This window comes from Vitis vinifera, chromosome 2 (assembly GCF_030704535.1).
Source record: "Vitis vinifera cultivar Pinot Noir 40024 chromosome 2, ASM3070453v1".
In the NCBI taxonomy this organism is placed as follows: Eukaryota; Viridiplantae; Streptophyta; class Magnoliopsida; order Vitales; family Vitaceae; genus Vitis; species Vitis vinifera.
The window spans coordinates 2315945-2329124 of NC_081806.1; the positions used below are offsets into that span (position 1 = coordinate 2315945).

Consider the following 13180-nt stretch of genomic DNA (forward strand, 5'->3'; position numbering starts at 1 on the left):
CCATTGCTCTTTTTACATTGATGCTTATTGAAGGTGTGCTACCTGTTCCAACTTATTCAAAGGGAAATTTCCTCTTTCTTGCAGGTGGGCCTTTTTTATTTTCTACTTTTTGTAAGAAGCAAGGATCAAAACTTACTTGCATTTGATCACTGATTTTGATAATGAAGACATTGGGAATAGGATAGTGGTTCATAGCCATGCGCTGCCCATGGAATTCATATATCTATTACCAGTTTGATTAAGACGAGAAATTTCTCTGCTCATATTACATATTTTTATGGAATTCCACCACCGAGAAGTTATAGGCACAGCATGCCACTTTGGTACTGGAAAATCCAGCTTCTTTTCCTAATTTTGCGAATTCTGCTTCTGTCCTCTCCTTCCTATCAGTTTTCATATTGGTCGAAAAAAATTCAGGCTGAAATGAGCTTTTCACTGCAGCGCTTGGTTCAGGGGTTTCTGGGATCACCATATCCACCACAAGAACCTTTCCATTGTCTGGTAATGATTGGTAGCAATTCCTTAGCAACTTCAGGCACTTCTCGTCGTTTCAACTGTGGAGTATCCACTGTTTCATTCAAAACACTCAGATTAGTTGAGAGCACACCATTATTTGACTTTTATTTTACATTCCCGTCCATGTTATGGGGAGAAACTGCCAAAAAATGCTCTACTTGGAAATTGATTTTGGTTTTGAAAATTGAAGACTGACCTTCATGAAGATAGCATCTCCATTTGGAACGCTTGTGAACATATCTCCTGCAACATGCTCAACGCCTGCAACAAGATTATCCTTAATTTTCAATTCACTGTTTGAATTTATTTTGGATTGAACTGAACAGTATGACCTAGTAGTGTTGGAATTTAACACGGAAGCTAACATACAATAATCCAGATCAATATGATTCAAACTCATTTCTGTTAATAAAATAATAATGATAACTTTAATTAATAAATAAATCACATACCGTTTGAAGAAGACGCAGCCATGAGAGATTTCCCTTCAACTTATAGATCTTAAATCCTTGATTCTTCTTCTCCTTATCAAACCTTAATACACAGAGTTATTTTCTGTAATTGATGGAAAAAGCACACACGAAGGGGTTTCTGTATATGTCTTTTATTGATAGGAGGAGAGGGCCAAGAATACACGTTCAAAACCGTTCTGAACGTGTCAATCAAAATAACTGTTAATTATCTCAAATAATAATATTAAAATAATTGTAATTTACCCAGTCCATCAATTGGTAAATATCTATAACAGTTTAAAATAGTGGATATTAATTTAATTGGCTAAATAATAGGTTAGTGGGCCACCCACTTAATTTAATGTGGAAATAACATTCTCCCACTTGGCCCACTAAACCGATTATGAAAACTATAATATATTTAGTTTATATATAAATATATACTGGAAAATAAATTTGACACGTGATCACGATTTCAATAAACTTAGCCAATACATCCAAAATCATTTGCCATAATACTGAATCAATTTAGATCATAAATGCGAGTCATGGCGGTCACATGACCATAATGTCATGTTTCCTTCCATGCACCACACATCAATAACCCTTACTAACCCAGTCCTTAATGCCAAATAGCCCCTGTAATTTGTCTTGTCAGGACAATTCTTGTTTATCAAACAATAAAATGTGCACCCATAATTGAAAACAAGAATAAACAGAAACAATTTTAATGTGCAAATTGTCAATTACATAACCACCATTCATCATCATACACATTATGGATTACTCAAAAGACCCATCCTCATAACATGTTCCAAATATGCCTTTGGAGGTAATCCTTTAGTTAATGGATCAGCAACCATAAGTGTGGTCCTAATATTTTCAATTGACACTTGTTGTTTCTGGACTCTTTCTTTAACAACTAAATACTTTAAATCCATGTGTTTCGATCCACTAGAAAATTTGCCATTCTTAGAGAAGAAAACAGCTGCGGTGTTATCACAATATATTCTCAAAGGTTTAGCAATAGAGTCGACAACACCAAGCCCTGAGATAAAATTCCGCAACCATAAAGCATGACTTGAAGCTTCAAAACAAGCAACAAACTCGGCCTCCATCGTGGATGAAGCAGTAATTGATTGTTTTTCACTCTTCCACGAGATTGCCCCATTTGCTAGCATAAAGACAAACCCTGAAGTTGACTTTAAGCTATCGAGACAGCCACCATAATCAGAATCCGAGTAACTGACAACCTCTAATTGTTCTGATCTTTTATATGTGAGCATATAATCCTTTGTCCCTTGTAAGTACCTCATCACCTTCTTTGCAGCTTTCCAGTGTTCGAATCCTGGATCACTTTGGTATCTTCCTAACATGCCTACAGCAAAGCTGATATCCGGTCTTGTACATGTTTGAGCGTACATCAAACTCCCCACAGCTGATGCATAAGGAATTTTCTTCATTTGCTCTCTTTCAATGTTATTCCTTGGGCACTGCATTTTACTTAATTTGTCACCTTTCAATATAGGTGCAATACCCGATGAACATGACTGCATATTAAATCTCTCTAAAACCCGATCAATATATCCTTTCTGAGATAAACCTAGCACTCCTCGAGATCGATCCCTAAAGATCTCAATGCCAATAACATAGTTTGCCTCACCCATATCAACCATATGAAAGTTTTTAGAGAGATATTCCTTGGTTTCACGTAATAAACCAAGATCACTGCTGGCAAGCAAAATATCATCCACATACAGTATCAGAAATATAAACTTGCTCCCACTAACTTTCAGATATATACACTGATCAACAATGTTCTCTTTAAATCCGAAAGATGTAATGGTATTATTGAACTTAATATACCATTGTCTGGAAGCTTGTTTAAGACCGTAAATGGATTTCTTTAATTTGCAAACTAGGTGTTCATTTCCTTTCTTTGCGAACCCTTCAGGTTGTTCCATATAGATATCTTCATCCAAATTCCCATTTAAGAATGCAGTTTTCACATCCATTTGATGTAACTCTAAATCAAAATGAGCTACAAGTGCCATAATGATTCTAAGCGAATCTTTCTTGGAAACTGGAGAGAAGGTATCTTTGTAATCGATACCTTCCTTTTGAGTGAAACCTTTGGCCACAAGTCTGGCCTTAAATCGTTCGATATTGCCTTTAGCGTCGCGCTTTGTCTTAAAGACCCATTTACAGCCGACGGGTTTACAATTATTAGGCAATTCGATGAGATCCCAGACACCATTATGGGCCATAGATTTCAACTCTTCATTCATAGCTTCCATCCATTTACTAGAATCATCACTTTCCATGGCTTGTGAAAACGAAACCGGATCCTTCCTTATCCCAATATCATAATCAGATTCCTGTAGATACACCACATAACCATCTGTAATGGCAGGTCTCCTTTCTCTTTGAGATCTCCTCAAAGGTGCCGGTTGTGGTGGCTCTACAACATTTTCAATGGCAATATTTTCTAATGGTAATGAATCATCTCTATTATTTTGCTCATTATCCTCAACTTGTTGAACAGGTTGAGGGACAATAATTTCTTGAGGTAAAAAAGGTGGTGGGATATCCACTCTTATCTCCTCAATATCTACCTTTCTTGGTTCATTACTCCCACTGATTTCGCCATTCTCTAAGAATCTGGCATTACCGGTTTCAATTATTCTCACACTATGGTTAGGACAATAAAATCTGTACCCTTTCGATTTATCCGGATAGCCAATGAAATATCCAGATACCGTTCTTGAATCAAGCTTTTTCTCATGTGGGTTATAGATTCTTGCCTCCGCTGGACAACCCCATATATGTATATGTCTCAAGCTAGGTTTCCTACCAGTCCATAACTCGAAAGGAGTTTTTGGAACTGCCTTACTAGGAACTCTGTTCAAGATATACATTGCGGTTTTTAAGGCTTCACCCCACAATGAAATAGGTACAGAAGAGTAACTCATCATACTCCTAACCATTTCCATTAATGTGCGATTACGCCTTTCAGCAACACCATTCTGCTGTGGCGTACCAGGCATTGTGTACTGAGCACGAATGCCATGCTTTTCAAGGAATTTGGCAAAAGGACCAGGATTTTGTCCTGATTCATCATATCTGCCATAATATTCACCGCCTCGATCTGATCTCACAATTTTAATCTTTTTATCTAATTGTCTCTCGACCTCTGTTATGAACATCTCAAAGATGTCAATGGCCTGAGACTTTTCATGTATTAGATAAACATAACCATAACGAGATAGATCATCTATAAAGGTGATAAAATATTTCTCTCCTGTGAAACATGGAAGAGAGAGTGGTCCACAAATATCTGTATGAATTATCTCAAGGAGCTCATTACTTCTTGTGGCACCTTTCTTTGTATGTTTAGTTTGCTTTCCCTTTATGCAATCCACGCATACATGAAAATCAGTGAAGTCAAGATTTTGTAAAATTCCTTTCTTCACTAATCTTTCAATTCTTTCCCTAGAGATGTGCCCTAGTCTTCTGTGCCACAAGATTGAAGAATTTTCATTAATTAAGCCACGTTTTGAACCAACATTTGAATGCAGGGTTATCAAAGCTTGTGCAAATTCATGATTCAAGGAAATTTTATATAAACCATCACATAAAATACCAGAACCAACTGTAACAGAATTCAACATCAAACTTAATTGTCCAGAACTGAATAAAACAGAATATCCAGTAGCATCTAATTTAGACAAGGAAACTAAATTCCTAGAGATAGAAGGTACATAAAAAGTGTTTAAAAGATCCATCCGATGACCCGTCTCTAATAGTAAGCGATAGGTACCAACAGCTACCACTTCAACCTTGAGACGGTTTCCCATATAGAGGAACTTTTCACTTTCCTTTGGTTTCCTGGTTGTAAGGAATCCCTGCATTAAATTAGTCACATGAGTTGTGGCTCCAGAATCAATCCACCAAGTATTTGAAGGAACTTCAGCAAGATTAGATTCATAACATACAAAAGAAAGATTTATACCTCTCTTTTCGAACCAAGCCTTGCGCTTGATACAGTCCTTCTTCACATGCCCTTTCTTGCCACAAAAGTAGCAACTTACAGTGAATTTTCCATCATGACTCTGGCTACCTTCCCCAGGTCCGCTTTTCTTAGGTGGAAAGTTCTTTCCCTTTTTGAATTTTCCTTTCTTCTTCGTGACTCCATGAGTTACAGCAAAAACATGATTATGTCCTTCTTGTCTTAATCTCACTTCCTCTTGTATACATTTACTGGTGAGCTCATTCAAGTTCCACTGATCACTGTTAGTATTATAGTGGATTTTGAATGGAGCAAATTGTGATGGAAGTGAGTTAAGGACAAACTGTACCAAGAAGGACTCATCCATACCCATACCTAGTGCCTTAAGCTTTGCAGCCTTTTCAGTCATGTTCAAAATATGTTGCTGAATACCTTTCTGACCATCATATTTCATGGTGGTCAATTCAGCCATCAATGTGCCTGCAAGGGACTTATCAGCGGGTTTGAAGCGCTCCTCAACAGATTTCAGAAATTCCGAGGCAAACTCGGTTTGAGGGAGAGAGGTCTTGATATTATTGGCAATAGTCATTCTCATAAACATCAGACTGAGTCTGTTTGATTTTGACCAGGCTTTTGATTGTTCCACCTGCTCCGGAGTACTATCATCCGTAGCTTCAGGAGGTTTATCAGAAATTAAAGCCAAGTCAAGATCCAATACACCCAGTGAGAATTGAACTCTTTCATACCATTCAGAAAAGTTTGACCCATCAAAAATAGTCATTCCAGATGCAAGAGAGTGTAATGAAGTGGGAACTGTACAAAATAGAACAATGCTCACAATAAGCTTCAAGTATAAAATAAAAAACAATGAACTATTGATATCATTAAAATTCTCCTTTGGGTAAATTTTAACATATCTAGTGTTCACTTGGAGGGAGCTTAAAACACTTTACTATTTTGTGTCATTTATATGTTACCTTTGGGTATCCATTTTACTTTTCTAAGCAACACAAAATAAAACATTAATTAATAATTAGCAGAAATTGACTCTCCTTTGGGTTAGTCTCATTCTCCTAATTATAAAGAAAAATATTAAGAATTTTACAAGTCTCCCTTTATTCTTTCATACAATTCAATAAATACAAGGCTCACTAATTTAGGTTACTTTGGCAACTATCCAAATTAGTTAACCATATATTTATAAATTGTCTTTAGATAAAATATTCACAAGATGAAATTAATTCTTTTATTTGAGTTAAAAAAAACAAGGAAATAGTATCTATAACAGATTCAATAATCAATCATAATATAGTATCTTTAATAATCAACAGATTCATTAATCAATCATAATAAAATTAAAGAAATCTGCATTCATTGATTATACTAAAGCTAATACTTGCATTCCTCATATATAATAATAATAATTAAGATCTTTGAATTAGTGCACATAAAAAAAAATATATATATATATTCCACTGCAGAGACCTTTTAAAGCCTTTGATTACGTGGTCAAGACCCGGTACTACGGGTATGAGATGTGCCAGAAAATAGTAAGCTCCCTTACGAATATTGAAAGTGTCAGATCTAATCTGCAATCAGCTAGAAAACAGCGCCTATTATGGCGCCTGAGAAACGGAGCCTGTAAGTGGTGCCTGAAGCGCACCTCAAACAGCACTGCAAACGGCAACAGCGCCTGCAAATAGCGCCCTCAATGGCATCGGCAATGGTGCCTGCAACCAGCGCCTTCAATGGCGCCGACAATGGCGCCTTCAATGGCGCCGACAATGGCGCCTTCAACGGCGCCTGCAACCAGGAGGTGGCGCCTGAAAACGGCGCCTTCAATGGCACCGCAATGGTGCCTGCAACCAGCGCCGACAATGGCACCAGAAAACGGCCAGCAATGGCGCCTGAAAGTGGCCAACAATTGCGCCTAAAAAACGACCAGCAATGGCGCCTTCAAATGGTGCCTGAAAATGGCCAGCAAAGGCGCCTGAAATGGTGCCTGAAAATGGCCAGCAAAGGCGCCTGAAATGGTGCCTGAAAATGGCCAGCAAAGGCGCCTGAAATGGTGCCGGAAAATGGCCAGCAAAGGCACCTAAAATGGTGCCTGAAAATGGCCAGCAAAGGCACCTAAAAACGGTGCGTGAGAATGGCCAGCAAAGGCACCTAAAATGGTCAACAATGGCTGAAGTCAAACCAGTACCCCTCACCGGCACCAGTCAGCGTTGAAGCAGGTCTTTAATTTTATTATTATTTTATTTTATTTTAGTAATTTAGTGAGACGAATTAATGGAAGATAAATCTCAAAAAATCTAATCTTTTATAAATTGATCTGAATATTTAAATTCAAAACCAAGCTCTGATACCAATTGATGGAATTTAACACGGAAGCTAACATACAATAATCCAGATCAATATGATTCAAACTCATCTCTGTTAATAAAATAATAATGATAACTTTAATTAATAAATAAATCACATACCGTTTGAAGAAGACGCAGCCATGAGAGATTTCCCTTCAACTTATAGATCTTAAATCCTTGATTCTTCTTCTCCTTATCAAACCTTAATACACAGAGTTATTTTCTGTAATTGATGGAAAAAGCACACACGAAGGGGTTTCTGTATATGTCTTTTATTGATAGGAGGAGAGGGCCAAGAATACACGTTCAAAACCGTTCTGAACGTGTCAATCAAAATAACTGTTAATTATCTCAAATAATAATATTAAAATAATTGTAATTTACCCAGTCCATCAATTGGTAAATATCTATAACAGTTTAAAATAGTGGATATTAATTTAATTGGCTAAATAATAGGTTAGTGGGCCACCCACTTAATTTAATGTGGAAATAACAAGTAGCAGATAGGATATGTGGCCCATACCAGGATAAGAGGGTGACTTTTCTATAACTGGGGCCAAATCGAAGTTAATACCTTTAATGGAAGGATACTTGGAAACGATCACATTGAGGATACTACCATTGCCTCCACCCACATCCACCAGTGGTTTTAGACCTTCAAAACCACTGTAAGTTTCCAAGATTGTTCATAAAAATTGGGTTGTAGTCCCTGAAGGAGGCCCTGAAAACCTCGCAAAGCCTGGCATCCTTCCCCACATAATCAATCGCATCCATTCCATAGGTCCTTTTAAATGGCAGTCCCCCTTCCAGAACCGCATCTTTCAAATGGTTCCTGTTATGATTTTCACATTGAATTTTGAAGTAAGAAAGAGATGATGATGAAGTAATTGGATTATGTGAATTTTATTACCAGGTATCTACTATGACCTTGTCCTGGATGGCATGTAGGAAAGGAGCCAACGAAACTCCATCTTGGTTTGGGATGAAGTATTTGGACACGGGTGCCAAACCATAAAGCCTGTGGACCTTGCCATCATGGTGGGTGACAAGAGAGCAAGTGAGAATGGAATGGCTAGCAAGAAGGCGGAGGATACGATCAAGCGTAAAAGGGGCATCAGGGCTGTTGAGATATTAGGAATGCTTTCCTTATATCATTATTTCTTTATATCATTTAGTGTTTAGATATTAGGAAAGTTAAGATATTATGAATATTGAGATATTAGGAATATTGAGATATTAGGAAAGTTGAGATATTAGGATATTAGTTGTTATTTCCTTATATTATTCTTTTCTTGTATCATCATTTCCCATTCTTAGAATGGTGATTACCCTCTATATATATTTTGTACATGAACGAAAGAAAGTATGAATGAAAAACTATCATTCATCAATTTGAACATGATATCAGAGCTAGGGAACTTAAATCCTGGATATTTTGTCGTAAGGCCAACAATTGCCCCTCCTTTGCGAGAGAAAAAAAAATGAGTGAAAAAAGTACTATTGTTTTTCAATCTGAAGGTACTTTCAATCCAGGAATTATTTTGACTGAATCAAACTATGACGTTTGGTCACAACTGTGGAGATGCATATTGCCGAACGGGAAAAACTTTCCTACATCCGAGGTAAGACAAATCTACCAAAGAGTTAGAAGATGGATATGAAAAATGGTATGCTGAGAATCAAAAGGTGAAGAAATGGTTGTTAATGTCCATGAGTCCAGAAATTATGAAGCGTTACTTACGCTTACCCACCGCTCAAGAAATTTGGAATGCATTATCAAAGGCCTTCTATAATGGAAGTGATGAATTACAAGTTTTCACTTTGAATCAAAAAACCTTCATTGCCAAACAAAATGACAGGTCTCTTTCTAAATATTATGGAGAGTTAACTGAACTTTTTTGCGAATTGGATCATCGGGATAAGGTAGTCATGAAAGACCCTGAAGACATTGCAGCATACCGAAAATCCATTGAACGACAATGGGTGCACATCTTTCTTGCTGGATTGGGTGGTGACTTTGAGCAAGTTCGAGGAGAGATTCTACACAAAGATCCTCTTCCCAATTTGGAAGAATGCTATGCACTGATTCGACGAGAGGCAGTACGTCATGCTAGTATGAAAGTAGAATCTGACAACCCTGACACCTTAGCTATGGTAGTCCGACAACAATCAACCCGAAATTGGCAGGACCAATCCAAGACCAACCATCCTAAGACAAACCCTCATATTGATAAGTCAACCTTCAAATGAACTCACTGCAATAAGACTGGTCATACCAAGAGTCGTTGCTTTGAAATTGTGGGATATCCAAACTGGTGGGATCATAATCGTGATCAACGGAAGAAGGATTCCAAGAAAACCTCGACTGCAACTATTGCCGAAATAAAAACAGAGGCTAATGTTGATGAGAAAGCCTCTGCATTGATAGCCGCTACAGATTATGGTGGTAAGTTTTTAAATACTTCTACACCTGTTATTAATAATGCATGGATAATTGATTCTGGTGCTACAGATCATATGACTTTTGATTCTAGACAAGTCTCACCCGTTAGACCTTCTTCACAAAAATTTGTTTCCACAGCCAATGGTAACACAACCCTAGTCATTAGGGAAGGATCCTTAACTCTTACTGATACTTTGAATTTGGATTCTATTTTTAGTTGCTCCATCCTTAAATTACAATCTTTTGTTGGTTTCTCAAATCACTGCAGCCTTATCTTGTATTGTCATTTTTTGGCCTGAATTTTGTGTTTTTAAGGACATCCAAACAAGACAGACGATTGGTTTTGGTATTAAGCGGGGAAAACTCTATTATTTGGACTTACAGTCAAAGGATTCAAATAAGTTGCGACAAGCCTTGATGGCAGATGGATCTGAGGAGGAGAAGAAAAAGTCTGAAATTTGGTTGTGGCATCGACGTCTGGGACATGCTTCCTTTGGTTATTTAAAAAAATTATTTCCTAGTTTGTTTGCAAAGAGTGATATTTCTGGTTTCCGTTGTGATATTTGTGAATTGGCTAAAAGCCATCGTGCTTTATTTCCATTAATTTTGAATAAAAGTCCGTCTCTTTTTATGGTTATACATTCTGATGTTTGGGGCCCATCCAAAGTCCCAACTTTGAGTGGTTCGCGTTGGTTTGTTACTTTTATTGATGATTGTACCAGAATGACATGGTTATGCTTGATGAAGACCAAAGATGAAGTGAACTTGTTGTTTCAAAAATTTCATAAAATGATTGAAACTCAGTACAATGCAAAGGTTCGGGTTTTGCGTAGTGATAATGGTGGAGAATATCAAAGTTCTGATCTTCAAAAGTATTTGGAAAGACATGACATCATTCATCAAACTACTTGTTCTAATACACCCCAGCAAAATGGAGTCGCTGAACGAAAAAATCGGCACTTGTTAGAGGTTGTTCGTGCTTTCTTGATAGCAGCAAAAACACCGATATCTTATTGGGGAGAAGCAATCACATCTGCCGTATACTTGATCAATCGGGTACCTTCTAACTCAATTAACTTTCAAACACCTCTCCAAGCTCTTACTAATGTCGTAGTTGCCCCAACCGTCCCAAATCTACCTCCTCGTGTTTTTGGTTGTGTGGCATTTGTGCATCTACACAAGCACCAACGCACTAAGTTAACTTCCCATGCATTGCAATGTGTGTTTGTTGGATATGCATTGCACAAAAAGGGATATCGATGTTACCATCCTCCAACTCGACAAATGTATATTACAATGGATGTGGTGTTTCATGAAGATTCGATGTATTTTTCATCTGAGTCTGAACTTCAGGGAGAGTACCATAAGGAAATTCAGACTCTTGATTATGATTATCATATCTCTAAGGAAGATGAATCTGGACAATCTGAACTAGTGAACTAGGAAGTGGGTGAGTTGGATATGAGTGGTCAACAATTTGGGTCCGAAGATGTCTTCACTGAAATACCAAACCAATCGTCGTCTGTTGAGGGTGTTCTTAATTTGGAACCCGATCCATTCATGAAACGGTTACCACATCGTCATAATAAAGGTATTCCTAAACCCACATATGAACCTGATTTGTCTACCAAAGTCAAATATCCCATGAGCAACTATGTGTCTAACCATCGTTTGTCTGAATCAAATAAGTCATTTGTAAACCAATTATCTACTGTAGTTATTCCTAACAGTGTGCAGGAAGCCTTAGTTGATCCAAGGTGGAAAGCAAGATTAGTTAGCCGATATCCTCACCAAAGTTGTCTCAAGTCAAGTATTTTCAAAAATTTTAGACAAGTTGGGCATGTGTGACATCTATGCACCAACTTGAGGGGGAGTGTTGAGATATTAGGAATGCTTTCCTTATATCATTATTTCCTTATATCATTTAGTGTTTAGATATTAGGAAAGTTAAGATATTATGAATATTGAAATATTAGGAAAGTTGAGATATTAGGATATTAGTTGTTATTTCCTTATATTTTTCTTTCCTTGTATCATCCTTTCCCATTCTTAGAATGGTGATTACCCTCTATATATATTCTGTATATGAACGAAAGAAAGTATGAATGAAAAACTACCATTCATCAATTTGAACAAGAGTTGTTGTGGATGGGGAGGTGGGATGCAATCTTGGAAGGGGAGAGAAGTGCCCCTGGTCCAGCCCTCTCTATGATCTCCAGCACACCCAGCTCCAAGGCTGCTTTCAACACCACAAGCAGTACAGATGCGCTTACCAATTGCATAGCATACTGGCGGTGGCTGTCTTCCTCTTCCTCGGTTGATGTAACTATCTGCCTTTTTTCCATGGGGCTTCAGTGCCAGAGAACTTCAGGTTGGGATTGTCAATTCTTTTAACTCTACAAGCTTCGTTCACAGAAACTAGTCCTACTATTTCAATTTTTGTATTAGCGGCATGTATATATATATCACAATCAAACTTGGTTGCTTAAATTGGCACCGCTATCCCTTTTCCCAATCAAAGTCAAACACTTGTTTCTGTTGCTGGGATTTCAATCTTGTGTGCCTTGACTTCTACTAATTTTCTTTAGATAAATACTTTTCGGCCATGTTTGGTTGATAGAAAAATTTGAAAAAAAATGCAAAGAAAATAAAGAGTGAAAGAAAATAAAAAATAGAATTAAAAATGATAAATTATTTTTATTTGCTATTTCAAACTTATTTTATTTATTTTAAGTCATCAATATAAAGATTAAATAATTTTAAAATATATAAGTTTCTAATTAATTTTAATTATATTTAATTTTTTTTGGAATATTTTATAATACAATCAAATATAAAAAAAATTAGTTTTCTTAACATTTTTTTTATTTACTTTGTAATTTACGGAACTAAACATAACCTTCAACTTTCCAGAAAATATTGCATAGTCATCCTAAAAGATGAGCTAATCTTTCTAGAACATCTCCCCGTGTCATCCTAACATACAGAAAGCAAATTGACAACCATAAATGCATAAGAAATTGGCCTGATTGGAAATTCAACCACTTTAGTCTCCACTATAATTATATTTTATTTTTTGTCATGGAAAGCTTCTAATGATATTTAGGGAGGAAAATAGTAGTTCATCAAAGGATTTTCTTGGAGATGGAGCTAGGAAAGTAGGTGTCCCAACATTCTAAATATAGCTTGGGTCAAGCAGATAATTCGACCATGGTAGCATTCAAATCTTAAAGGGGAATTAGGCCAAAAGGAGACATGGCACCTGAAAAATGTAGATATATGGGGGGGAAAGTTTGGTATGATTCATTGACAAGACTTGAATTTGACATATTTTATGTAAGATTAAGTTGAGTATAATCGTGTTTAGGTTAAATTTACATTGACCTTTATAATCCGT

At 36.8% G+C, this 13180-nt stretch overlaps 1 pseudogene; it reads right to left on the bottom strand.

Annotated features, from left to right (window-relative positions):
* Positions 1–208: 208 nt before the first annotated feature.
* On the bottom strand, positions 209–12195 carry LOC100251265 (caffeic acid 3-O-methyltransferase-like; annotated as a pseudogene).
* Between the last annotated feature and the right edge of the window lie 985 nt (positions 12196–13180).